Here is a 12585-nt window from a genome sequence, read left to right as displayed (position 1 = left end):
AGTATGTTTGATATGATTAAAGTTATTTTTTATTTAAGTTTTGAACATAGATATATTTAGAACCGAATTTCATTTAAAAAGATGTAAACTTTTGATATAAATCTTTATAAAAATGTAAATAATCTTCATACTTAAACATTCTAGAGAGGAGTTGATTTACAATATTTAATATTTGCACAAATACTTAAAGAATTCAAGAGGCTAATATGACAAGGTACTTTAAAGTTATAAGTAGGAAGATTTTTTTTTTAAGTTTTAAGTAGGAAAAGCATTACATTTATTTGAATTTACCGAGGTAGACTTTTCATTTGTTTGTAAATAAACAAAATAAGTAGGCAATAAAAGCAATGAAGTAAAAAATGAAATCTAATTTGAATGCATTATACAGCCAAGCCTTGGATTAAGCTTGGAAATGCTGCCATTAAGGATAAAACAGGACTTTCCTCCTTATGCATAAAAATTACCTCTATTATGATTGTAAAGTGAGTATTAAGCTTCATAACAGACTTCATTGCATAGGGATAATGGGAGACACTTAAAATTATGAATATGTAATGTTTTAAGAGAGGCTTTAGTAATTTTACAGACTGTATAATGTTTTTTTTTTATTGCAAAGTATTATAGAAAGTTTTACATGGAAAGGAATATAGAAAATTTCATTTTTTTAAGTAAGGGTAATAAACTAGTTCAGTCCTCATTTTCTACATTCTAATAAATACATAAAATACCTTGCTTATGATATTAAAAGTTTAAAGTGCACAAAAAATATTTCAGCATAAATTACAATATAACATTATCATTCTTTTGAATACATGAAATTATTATTATTAAAAAAGAAAAAAATACTATAATACCAACTTTAATTTATATCCTTTCATGGAACTACCCTTTTGAAATATTATGAAACAAACTTCAGCAAGGATAATTATTTCTTCTAGACCAAGGAGAAAAAGTTTCTTCCTCTTCCAGATGCACTTGGATTTCTACAAAGCATTTGATTAAACCCTTTCTCTTCTGGGTTCAGTGCACAATGGGAAAATGCAGAATTATGAGGTTTTTGTTCTATCTGCTTTCTTTCAATACATTTCTCTTTCTAGTCAAATAAATATCATCAGCAGAAATAATTATGATATATTATAAAATGTTATCTAACCTAGATTAAGAATTATTGTAGAAAAGTAATATAATCCTGGTGGGGAATATAATCATTATATGATAATCATCCTGTATAATTGTCTTTTGGCTGTAGCATAATAAATATATTGTTTTATCAAAAGTTTGTTGGGTATGAGATAAAACTAAAGACAAACAAGGACACAAGACATATTTGTAGAGTCCAATTATATACAGCACAGGAGTCTCTCTGTATAAATATCTACAACATCCCATATTCATTGCTGGATATAAAGCAAACATATAAAATTATCTGTATCTGGTTTCCTTTTGCACACACACACCACACATCCTTACAATGGTTGAAGGAAGGTAAGTATTGCTTTTTTTATGTGCAAGAAGAGGTACTTTAGTGTTCTATCCATTGACCTAAATGCACACATTCATGTTATTACATTGTTCTGGAACAAGGTGCTATGCAATAACAGAAAAACAAAAGAATATAATTATTACAACAGCATTTCATAGAAAGGATATTTATTTAACAAATACATTTATGAGTTTACTGTGAAAATAAAATATTTTTTTCCTGAAATAAAGACATCAAAATGATTCTTATGGTTCAACATTGTATGAAATGAAAAGAAGTAATTCCACAAATAATGAACACCAGAATCAGGATTACTCAATAAATATCAAATATATAAAAGATTGTAATATTTCAGTTTATTCAGAAATTTCCACAGACAGAATCTTTTATTGAAAATATGATGAAGCCTACATTTTGACAAAAGCTAAATGTCAAGAAATGGAAATGGAAATTTTTAGAATTTTCAGTTTACCTACTTTCAAATTAGATTTTTTTGACACCTCACCAATTCTAAGAATTATGTGAATAAAGATTTCCTTGTGTAATAAGAAAATCATCATTTTTAGGTATAGTTCTTATTATAAAAAGGTTTATTGATTATAATGCAAATACCATTTTTGTTGTTGTTTTAAGGTGGTGGGCATGAACTATGTTAGTAATGATTAATAAAATAATTTGAACCCATGCATTTCCAGGTATACAACAATTTAGTTTTTGAAGTTTGGAATATGTAAGCACAATAGTTTGCATGATAAGCACAATTGGTTAACCTCAGAAAATTATAGATTATAAAAAATTTTGGATGAACATATTTCTTTTTATGTTATAGAATGAATGATAATATTTCAACATAAGAATATATACCTATTAGAGTAAACAGATAAATTTTATGAATATTGCCTCTATACATAGTTGAAGCCCTTCTGCTTTGCAAAGCATGTTTAGATCAAAGTGATGTTTAGCTTTGAAAACTTAAACACATATCCTGGCTTCCTGAGGTCAAGTTCAGCAAATTCAATGTTCCTAGATGTGTATATGAATGTATTATGCATGTTTACATTGCTATGTAAAACTCTGTTTAGATGCCTAGATAAACAAGGATAAACATGGATAGAAAAGTATAAAATAGTAATTTTTACCTTGAAAAATATGTCCAACTTAATAAAGGTACAAATTCTAGTAGAGAGAAAAATATTCCTTTTTATACTTAAAATATTACCATAATTAGTTTTAACTAAGTTTAAATTAGAAAATTTACAGAAAATTCTTTAAGAATATGATATACATCAACCAGTAATTTCATTAATTTCAGTGTTGAAAGGCCTTTGAATTACTGAGATTAATCTTCTCTAATTAATTCCGGAACAAAATGGAGCATAATTATGCATAATGGCTGACACAAAAATTTTACATTCAAACATAATTATCTATGTTTATAAGTTAAAATTTAGGTTACTTTTTAACATTTTTTAATAATGTATAATTGTGCTGGCGTAAGTTTTACATTTCCTGTATAAAGAGCAAAAACAGTCCATTCATATGTAAATGATATTATTGATTTATCCTATTTACATACATAATGAAAAAATAATATCATAGATTATCATTGTAAGGTTATCTATGTATTTATCATTACTTATATTCAATTTTTTAGTAATTATTGCTAGCTTTTAAACATAATTCTAACACTGCAAAGTTAGAATTCATGAGTTTATGTACAATTCATTCTAAGGTAAATTATGAGACTAGATATTTTAAATTAAATTTTGGTACATATATTCTTTACAGACTTAACCTAGACCAGAATAAATTGAATGTATTGTCAGAGAAAGAAAAAGATAAAATGTGGACAGAGGCTAATAACATTGGAACATTTACTAGAATGGCGTAGGTTATTTAGCCAATACAGGTTTTAATTTTAGAAGGACAAATAAAGTAGAATAATTTTGTTTACATATATAATATTCATTATAAAACACCTTCATATAGTTAAGTGAACTACATGTTATAAAATCTTTCAAATAGAAAAGTAAATTTTCTAGTAAATTTCCAACTAAGAGAGTAAGGAAAAGAAATATAAAGGTAGTCAACAGATTTACTTCCCTAACTTAGCCAGGTTATCTCAAATTGGAACCAATAAATCTGGCATTACTTTGCCTGTTATTTTCTTGTAAACCACAATCAATCCCAAGAAAATACAACCTCACACACATGAACCCACTCAAATCCAAAAATAGCTTGTAAAAGCACACACAAAATAATTATCTTACACACAGACACACACAAAACCTAGTTTTCTATTTTGCTTCTTAGATTTTGGACAATATTATTTGAAATAACAATATTTAAAAGTTTCTTACAGAAGCTTACTAAATATTTCATCTTTTTGTTTTATTTGAAAAAGATTTACTTTGTCTGTATTTGAATTTAGTTTTCTAAACAGATTTATACATTTTGATATCTCATGTTATATATATTCAGAAACCAAAATCACTTTGAGATTTGTTTAACAAAAAGCGTTTATCATGTTATTTTCTTAGTGGGTGCATTAAAGCAACCAATAAGCTCTATATATTAATTAATAAAAAGATTTATTTGCACTGCGTCAATCAATCAATGAAGTTATCAGCCATTACATTAAGAGTTTAGCAAACACTTTCTTGTTGTATTAATGTATTAATAATTGAGCAGCTAAAGAAGTAATCTTGACAGCACCAAAGCAATGTAAGGATCTAATCAGAATATTGTTTTCAGGTCACTAGTCTCAACACTTACATAAATATAGAAAAGAATATTTGTAAATGCTAGGTAAATAGACATATAATATAGAAAGATTACTTGACCTTCATGCATATGGTATCATAGATACAGGTATACAGGCCTGGGCTGTTATCAACAAAATGAACACAATATCTAATAATAATTGGTAATTTTTACAAGCTGAAAAGCTGGAGACAAAATATCACAATTCATTTAAAATATGGTAATTTTGTAGAAGTTTTTCAAATTTAGTAAAAAAAAAACTTCAGAAAATGTACAAAAACAAATATTGTTTTTTTTTACACTGACAATAAGACATTGCAATGTACTGATGTAAAATTTATGTTTATTCCTTTGGGCCACCAACAAACTGTATTCTCAACATAATCGGCACAATCCTCTTATGCTAGGGATCCAAATACACTACCCAACCTCCCCCTAAAGTGTAATTCTTAATATAGAACTTTACTTCTGACTGTGTTAAGGTTAAGAATACACACAAAAGTGTTTTGGGCTATCTTTTACCTTATAACTTTAACCTGAATATGCGGGAGGGGTGTTTAGCGTATGCCTACTTGAAAAATATGATATTTGGCTGAACATTTTGTAAAGACAAAATAAGAACAAGCAATGCTGGATTTATTATGTATGAAAGGATGAATAAATTTTATGTTGTGGATACAATGTCAGAGGAAGGGATATAATACGGTTTTTAAAAAAAACATAGCCATAGGTAAAGAAAAGGTCGAAGAAATTAAAGTAGGGATTATATTGTTTTTTTTTAGCATGGCAATATATCTTTAATCCCTGACAACACTGCAGAGACTCTTGTCTCTTGAGATATCACTTTACATTTTAAAAGCTTTTTTAAAACCATTGTTCTGGTATCTTTTATTTCATTCCATGCATACAATTTCATTAATAAATTATGCTCCTCGTCTCTAGACCTTGCAAACAAAAATTTTTAATGTATTAATCAACTTTCTTTGTTTGCAAATAACATTAAGTCCAGAAACCTAACCCAGACCAAAACAAAACTTTCCTTTACACAAAAGATAAGAAAAATGTAAAGTTTTTTATCACAATAAAAAATTTTGATCAGGGACGTCCAAGCTTTTTACTTTGTGGAAGTAAATGAGTGGTTTCGAAATTTTTTATTTTTTTGGAGGGGTAGGGGGGGGGGGTGTAGGTAATCTCATTTATTTTTAAAAATTTTGAGGAGGTAAAATAAGGGGTTTCAAAGTTTGAGGGAGGTAAACACCCATTTACATCACCCGCACCCAACACCTTGGAAGTCAATGCAATTGATCTTGTAAATCCTTATTACTCTTTTAAATGACATTTACGTGTGGCTTTTTCACAAGTTACCAGAAATCTTGCAATATATATTTTACAAACTTTTTTTCTGCTGCTTAATCAAAAGTTGGTGGCAAAGTAACATATATCATGGCCACAAAATGCAATCCTGCAAAATATATTAGGTGTTCACCGATTTCATGACCAAACTTTTATTGGAATTTTATGGAAATATACAACAATATTTAATTGAATTTGCATTTAAAAATGTTTGTAAATGTTTTTCGAAGGTAATAAATAAGTAGACTTAGAGAAAATTAAAAATAAGTAGCTTAGAAGTCAATATACTTCAACAATCGAAAAATTACCTTGTTTTACACAAAATTTAAAAAAAAATTAATATTCAATATAAATTGTCAAAATTTGTATAAGATAGTTTGTCTTTTTTGTTGAAAAATCCACGTTAAGAAGCGATTTTAAATTTTAATACCTCAGAAACTTAAATACGAAAATATTACAAATCAGCTGCTAAAAAGTTATACCAAATCATGGGTAGGGCCCTTGCTGTCAACGCCCCCCTTTAAATTGAAATTAGAAAGGCCTACATTCCTCTTTTTACCCCCACATGATTTCACACACCCCTCTTAAATCGTTGTGCACGCCACTCTGTGCCAAATGTTGTGGAAGCATTTCAATCACAAATCGATTTGAGTTCGGCAGGTTAAAAAGATGAGAAAGGAAATTAAACTGAACCAAATCAGAATTTGAATCTTGAATATAATAATGTTTCTCTAATGCATGCCTTTCTTATAAAAACTATCAGCATAAATTTGGAAAATGCAATTATTTATTGTCTTGGATTGCACTGTTATAAAAATGTAGATTTTTTATTAAGAAAAAAATTATATTATAATAAACTTACAAATTTGTATTAAACGCTTTGGCATAATCAAACTGCTACTAATACACTTATTTAGTTTAGAAAGATAATTTCAATGATTTTTTCAAGGCATCTATTTTTAAGATATATAATTCGGACAAGAATAACATGATATTATAGAGAGCAACTATTTAAATATAAACAATTTAATAAATGAAAATTTAACAAGATGTGAAGTCAAGGACGTCTAAGCTTTTTTCAGTGAGGGGTTGGGAAAAATAAGAGTTTTCAAAGTTTTGGGAAAAGAATAATATGTTTCCCAAATTTTTATTTGAAGGGGGGTTAACACCCTTTATCCCTCCCCCCCCCCCACCACCCTGGTCGTCCTTCTACTAGCAGTAAGTTGAGACAGGAAAGTATATAAAATATCAGGGATCTTAAGGCATTAGACAATGGCCGGTAAATTGATGTACATCCCCATTGTTGATACACAAAATTGCCCCTGCTGTAGATTATAATAAGTGTTCAACCGTGTTGACACTCAACTTAATGAATCAACCAATCAAAATTCAAATATAAGTCCCCAAAGTTGTAAAGTCTAAGAATAAGAAAACATTTTTATAAAACTTTGGGGACTAGTATCTCCCAATGTCTTCTCTTTCCCTGGTGAAGAATACATGTAAAAAGTTAGAGCAATAAGTGCAACTTTTCTTTATATAGTTATGCTAGTTATACACAGTTCTAGCCTAGACACGCCTATACCTGGAAGAAAACGAAAGTTGTCTGAATGGGCTGAAAAGAAAAGTTTTAATATCGCTTCACTACACAGGGATACAGGATAGGTAAATGTTTTTACCATATTTAAATAATAATATTTACTCTTCAAAGTAACAAGATTATAATTTCATTGACTTTTCCCTTAGCCCTGTTATTCTATTCATCCAAGCATGGAAGAAAACAATATTAAGATTTTTTGCACTTTTTGTTTTCTTAATAGTTTTGGTAGCCAGGCTGCTCTAAGAATTAATGAAGTGAAAGTGAAAAAACGGCATGAAAGAGGAAAAACAATTAAAGAGAATGTCTTGTTTTTATTATGATGATTTGCCTGTTAAAAAAGCTGTAACATACCTGAAAGAAAAGTAAAATATAAGTTCTCTTTTTTAATACATTTATTTATATTACAAGCACATTTTTCCTATAATAAATTTGGTATTGTTCACCCTTTCCTTTTATATTTTATCCTGAAAATAAATGATCATGTAAGCTCAAAATATCTAGAAATTTTCCTTTAAGTTTAAAGTAATACGTGCTTGACCCTTTTTTTAAAACAATATAGAAAAAGTTCCATTGAAAATAAACCCTTTATAAAAATTCGCATCATTAATCATAACTATGATCGAAAAGGTATTCTTATTTCATCACACATAGATGTAAAGGAATATATTAAATTTGAGAAACCCTAATTTCTAGACAACCATAATAAATTTATGGGATTTTGGCTATTAAATCTTTTAACTCTTAACAATAAATTTCCTATATATTATTCCTTAAATTTTCTATATTTCCTTGTTTAAATGTTGGCGGAGTTTTTTGGTGTGTACAATTTAAGTTCTCGAGGATTTTTCCAAATATCTTGATAGAATTTTGATTGGATGTTAAAATATACATTCTTACACACACCTTCTAAGAGTATCTAATGATTAACCAATTTACGAATATTCAAATTTTATTCTTTTAACACTGTGTAAAAATATTAAGACCTTCAAAGAACATATTTTAAATTACAGTAATTTATAAGTAAAAGAATTATTTTAGAAAAATTTAGTAAAACACCATCAAAAGTTTGAATTAATAGTTATCACATGATTCATAAAACTTTCTTATTCATTTTGAAAATGAGTAATATATAAAATATTGTTGATAATTCTATTATAATATTGCTAAAAATAACATTTCTCTCTTTACATGCACTCGAATATCATGTATCACTTTAATTTGATATTACAGGGTTAAAGGAAACAATAAAGTAAAGACAATAATGCCCAAAAAGGTTTTTTTAAATTTTAAAAGTTTTAAGCTTTTTTGGTTATATACTGTCGTCTGAAAGTTGGCATTCAGTATTTCTCAAGTCTTTATACATATACCATATACTTTTGCAAACTCCTAATTTTCTTTTTAATTTGTTAAAAGATACATGTCTTTCCTTTTGTTGTTTCTTTGATGAGACATTCAAATTTCTGTTTTACTTAACAATTCCTTTAACCCTTTGTTTATGATACAGATAATTCATTAAGAATGCTTTCTTGTGTAATATGAACTCATATTTTCATTACAAAGCAAGTGTAATTAAAAATACAAGGTACACTAGGATGAGATTATATGAAAAAGTCGAACTATGTTTGTAAATTAGTGCCAATCAAACAAATTAGTTAAAAGCATTACTTACTGTTCCTTCGAATACAGAGCTCCTAGATGCTAGGGGCATAGCCGCTAGAATTATAAAATCAATTATAAAACTTCTTGTTAGTAAACAGCAGTTTTATAGCAACTGCTAAAAGTGCTAAAGATTTTTTTAAACATTAATCCTTGACCATTTTGAACTTGAAAGGTTTCGTGAAATTGAATCCTTCTAATATATTCTTTGAAATTAGAATAATATTGAATAAATCAATAAAACTTTTGAGAAAGAACTATTTACTTTGGATTTTTCAGCTTATTTTCCAATAAAACAAGGATGACAACATCCATAAAAGCGAAGCTCTGAAATGGAACATTAAGACAAACGGACATTAAGACTTGTATAATGTCAGAACTGAATAATCAGAATGCGAATGTATAAGAATCAAAGCAAAATTGTAAGTAAATTTGTTGAAAAACTGCTTGATACAGGACAATGATTATGGACATACTTACATTTTTAGGACTTGATTATAGAGTTGCTTCGCTTTTAATATTGTACTTTGTTATCCTAGGAATCAGTATACCAAAAATCAGACCAATCAGATAATTAGGTCACATACAAATTTGTTGTTAAAAATGTAAAAAAAATCAACATGTTTAAAATGGACGTACGGACATTCTGGTAATGATTATAGAGTTGCTACGCTTTCTAACTCGTACCTAACTATTACAGGAATCACCATGCAAAATTTGAAATCGATAGGACAATTATAACATGCCTAAATTAACGAAAAAAGCTATTTAAAAAAGTAAAAAAATCAACATGTTTAAAATGGACGTACGGACATTTTGGTAATGATTATAGAGTTGCTACGCTTTCTAAATCGTACCTAACTATTACAGGAATCACCATGCAAAATTTTAAATCGATAGGACAATTATAACATGCCTAAATTAACGAAAAAAGCTATTTAAAAAAGTTAAAAAATCAACATGTTTAAAATGGACGTACGGACATTTTGGTAATGATTATAGAGTTGCTACGCTTTCTAAATCGTACCTAACTACTAAAGGAATCACCATGCAAAATTTGAAATCGATAGGACAATTCTAACATGTCTAAATTAACGAAAAAAGCTATCCGTTACGGACGTACGGACGTACGGACGTACGGACGGACGGACGGACGGACCGACCCTAATTATAGAAAAGCTTCGCTTTTAAAAAAGATCAGATGACTGGCAACTTTGCAAAGAGGGTAAAATTGATTTAAAAGGGATAGTTATAAGAAAAATATTTGGTAACCCTATCTATTTTAAAAGGTTAGGTTTTTATACGAAATTTAGGAATCCCCATGTAAAATGTATTACTTGGAAATTATAAATTTAAAAATTAAAAATTTGATTAAACATATAAAGATTAGTTTGTAATTAAAAATCAACATTTTGAAACTAATAAATTTAATGTAAGATTTGATATTTTAATTTTAATATTATATAATGAAACATAAAATTAGTTGAAGGGCTCTTATGAATAGGCACCATGTTGCTTATATTAAGTTAAGTATGAATGTATTATACCTTCTTCTTCTACATATAGAATAGATATTATAGTTTCAAATTACAGACTGTATTAACTTTAAACAATATAGGTATGTATCAAAACATGTCTACCTTTATATGTTAAGTCAAAAAAAGGACAATCTAAACAATGTTATTTCAACATTTAACCTTTATATACATTTGATATACAAGTTCAGTTTCGATTTAAGATCATTGGCCAAATTATTATTTTAGTAGGTTTAAATAAATTTAAATTTTTTCATCTCTTCATTATTTAAAAACATTAAGAATATTTTTTTAATAAAACACCAGTTTAAATCTTTAAAAGAATCCTTACTAAACAAGTTAAATGAATGATATCAATTATTACTTGTTATTACATTCAATTAGTTTTAAAAAGTTAAAAATTACTATAATTTGTAAAATTGCAAAACTTATTTTTGAAAAGATTAGTTGGTATAATTAAATTTTCTTTTTACCTGGAAACACTTATCTTTATCTTAAAATTCACAATTATCACTTTTTAAAAAGCTAGATAGTTAAAATAAACCTTCTGTGAAGGAAGATAAAATACTACTACTCTACTCTTCACAATATTAATATAAACACTTATAACATTCTCTCTCCTTCACTCTCTCTTTCTAAAAAGAATTCTCCGTTCCCAAAAAAAAAACTGAACCTCTCTTGTTGTAACGGAGCCATGGCTAGCGGAGAGAGAAGCGTAATATCTGTTTCTCTCTCCGCCAAAGAAAATATAATCTCCGTTGCATGTATTTATGTATATATACTCCGTAAACCAGTTGGGAAGCCGGACAAATTAAAACATGTTTCATGAAATTTACTTCCTTGAATCTGTTATACATTATTTTTAGATTAAATCAATAAAAACAAAGATGACAACATTACAAAGTGGCGCAGCTCTAATTTTGAAAACTAAATACATTTATAGAACACTACAGAAAAATTAAGAACGTGTAATCAGAATTTTAAAAGCAAAAGTTTTCTGTAATTAGGATATTATGTCTATCCGTACGTACGTGCTATCGATTCCAAACTTTAGATAATGACCACTGTAATAGTTAGGTAAGATTTAGAAAGTGTAGCATCTCTATAATCATTACAAGAAAGTCCGTACGTCCATTTAAAACATGCTGACATTTTACTTTTTAATTCTAATTTTTTTTATGATATTATCCTATTAATATGATTTTTGGAACATCGATTCCTAGTAAAACAAGGTACAATATTTTCAATCCTAAAAATATAAGTATGTCCTCAAGCAGAAAAACTTTTAAAATCATCTATAGATATACCTATTGATAAAAATGTGTGTGCTGCAAGTAGGTCAAAAGCATCCACAGTACTGCAGTGACAGGTGACAAGGTATGGAAAGTGTAATGAATATTCCAATAATGGAATCAATGGGAAACAGAATAGATAGAAAAATTAGACATATGATAGGTAGACTGTTCATTCATTGTTATGTTTTTCAAATTGCGAAAATAGTTTAAGGTAGAGTTTCCTTTATTACCATTTTATTTTCTTCAATGTCAGCAATTAAAATATAATATTCCACACTAAAAAGTAGAAAATCACTCTATTTTGTCTTAGATAATGATTATATGTACAGTGGAAAAGTTTTAACTCTTACTCACTGATAACTCTATTACATTCACAAAGACAATATGAGACATTATATCTGGAATATTTTAACCAAATTTCTACGTGCACTACATTGAAATCATTGAACACAGAGAATTCATTACCCATTATGGGCTTATGTAGTTTTTATCATGGTAATACAAAAACAAAGATATGTTTTTTTTGGTACAATCTTCATTTGATCATAAGCTTTACCACAATTAAGGGGAATAGGTATATGTTCGTCCATATAACTGATAGCAGTGGTTGTAAATTAAGCCATTTCCAGATTTATCCTATGATTTTAATCCGCCTAAGAAGGTTTTTGTGGATATTCCTAAGGTAATAGGTCCTATTTTTGTAAGCATAAGAACACTTAAAAATTCAATATCAAAATTACTGTCACCTTTTTATTGCCATTTCCTATTATTTGATTTGTTGATCTTTATATTTATGGATGTTTTTAAAAGCGAAGCTTTTCTATAATTAGGGTCGGTCCGTCCGTACGTCCGTCCGTCCGTCCGTCCGTACGTCCGTACGTCCGTACGTCCGTAACGGATAGC

The 12585-nt window shown here is 28.1% G+C and overlaps 1 protein-coding gene across 19 annotated transcripts in view; it reads right to left on the bottom strand.

The window, feature by feature from the left end:
• The window catches only part of Magi (membrane associated guanylate kinase, WW and PDZ domain containing protein magi), a 278759-nt gene that overhangs the window by 113244 nt on the left and 152930 nt on the right, over positions 1 to 12585 (bottom strand). The window contains exon 1 of one of the 19 annotated variants that reach the window (XM_080153879.1): positions 10861 to 10986. The exons of the other annotated variants lie outside the window; for them this stretch is intronic. The gene's annotated coding sequence lies outside the window, so the exon portion shown is untranslated. Of the gene's footprint in view, positions 1 to 10860; positions 10987 to 12585 lie in introns of those variants that run through there. 19 annotated transcript variants of the gene reach the window in all.

The sequence above is a fragment of the Acartia tonsa genome, chromosome 3 (genome assembly GCF_053477335.1).
Source record: "Acartia tonsa isolate MP-2025a chromosome 3, ASM5347733v1, whole genome shotgun sequence".
Classification (NCBI taxonomy): Eukaryota; Metazoa; Arthropoda; class Copepoda; order Calanoida; family Acartiidae; genus Acartia; species Acartia tonsa.
Note: the sequence above shows the minus strand (reverse complement) of the source record. Positions and strands in the feature narration are given on the sequence as shown.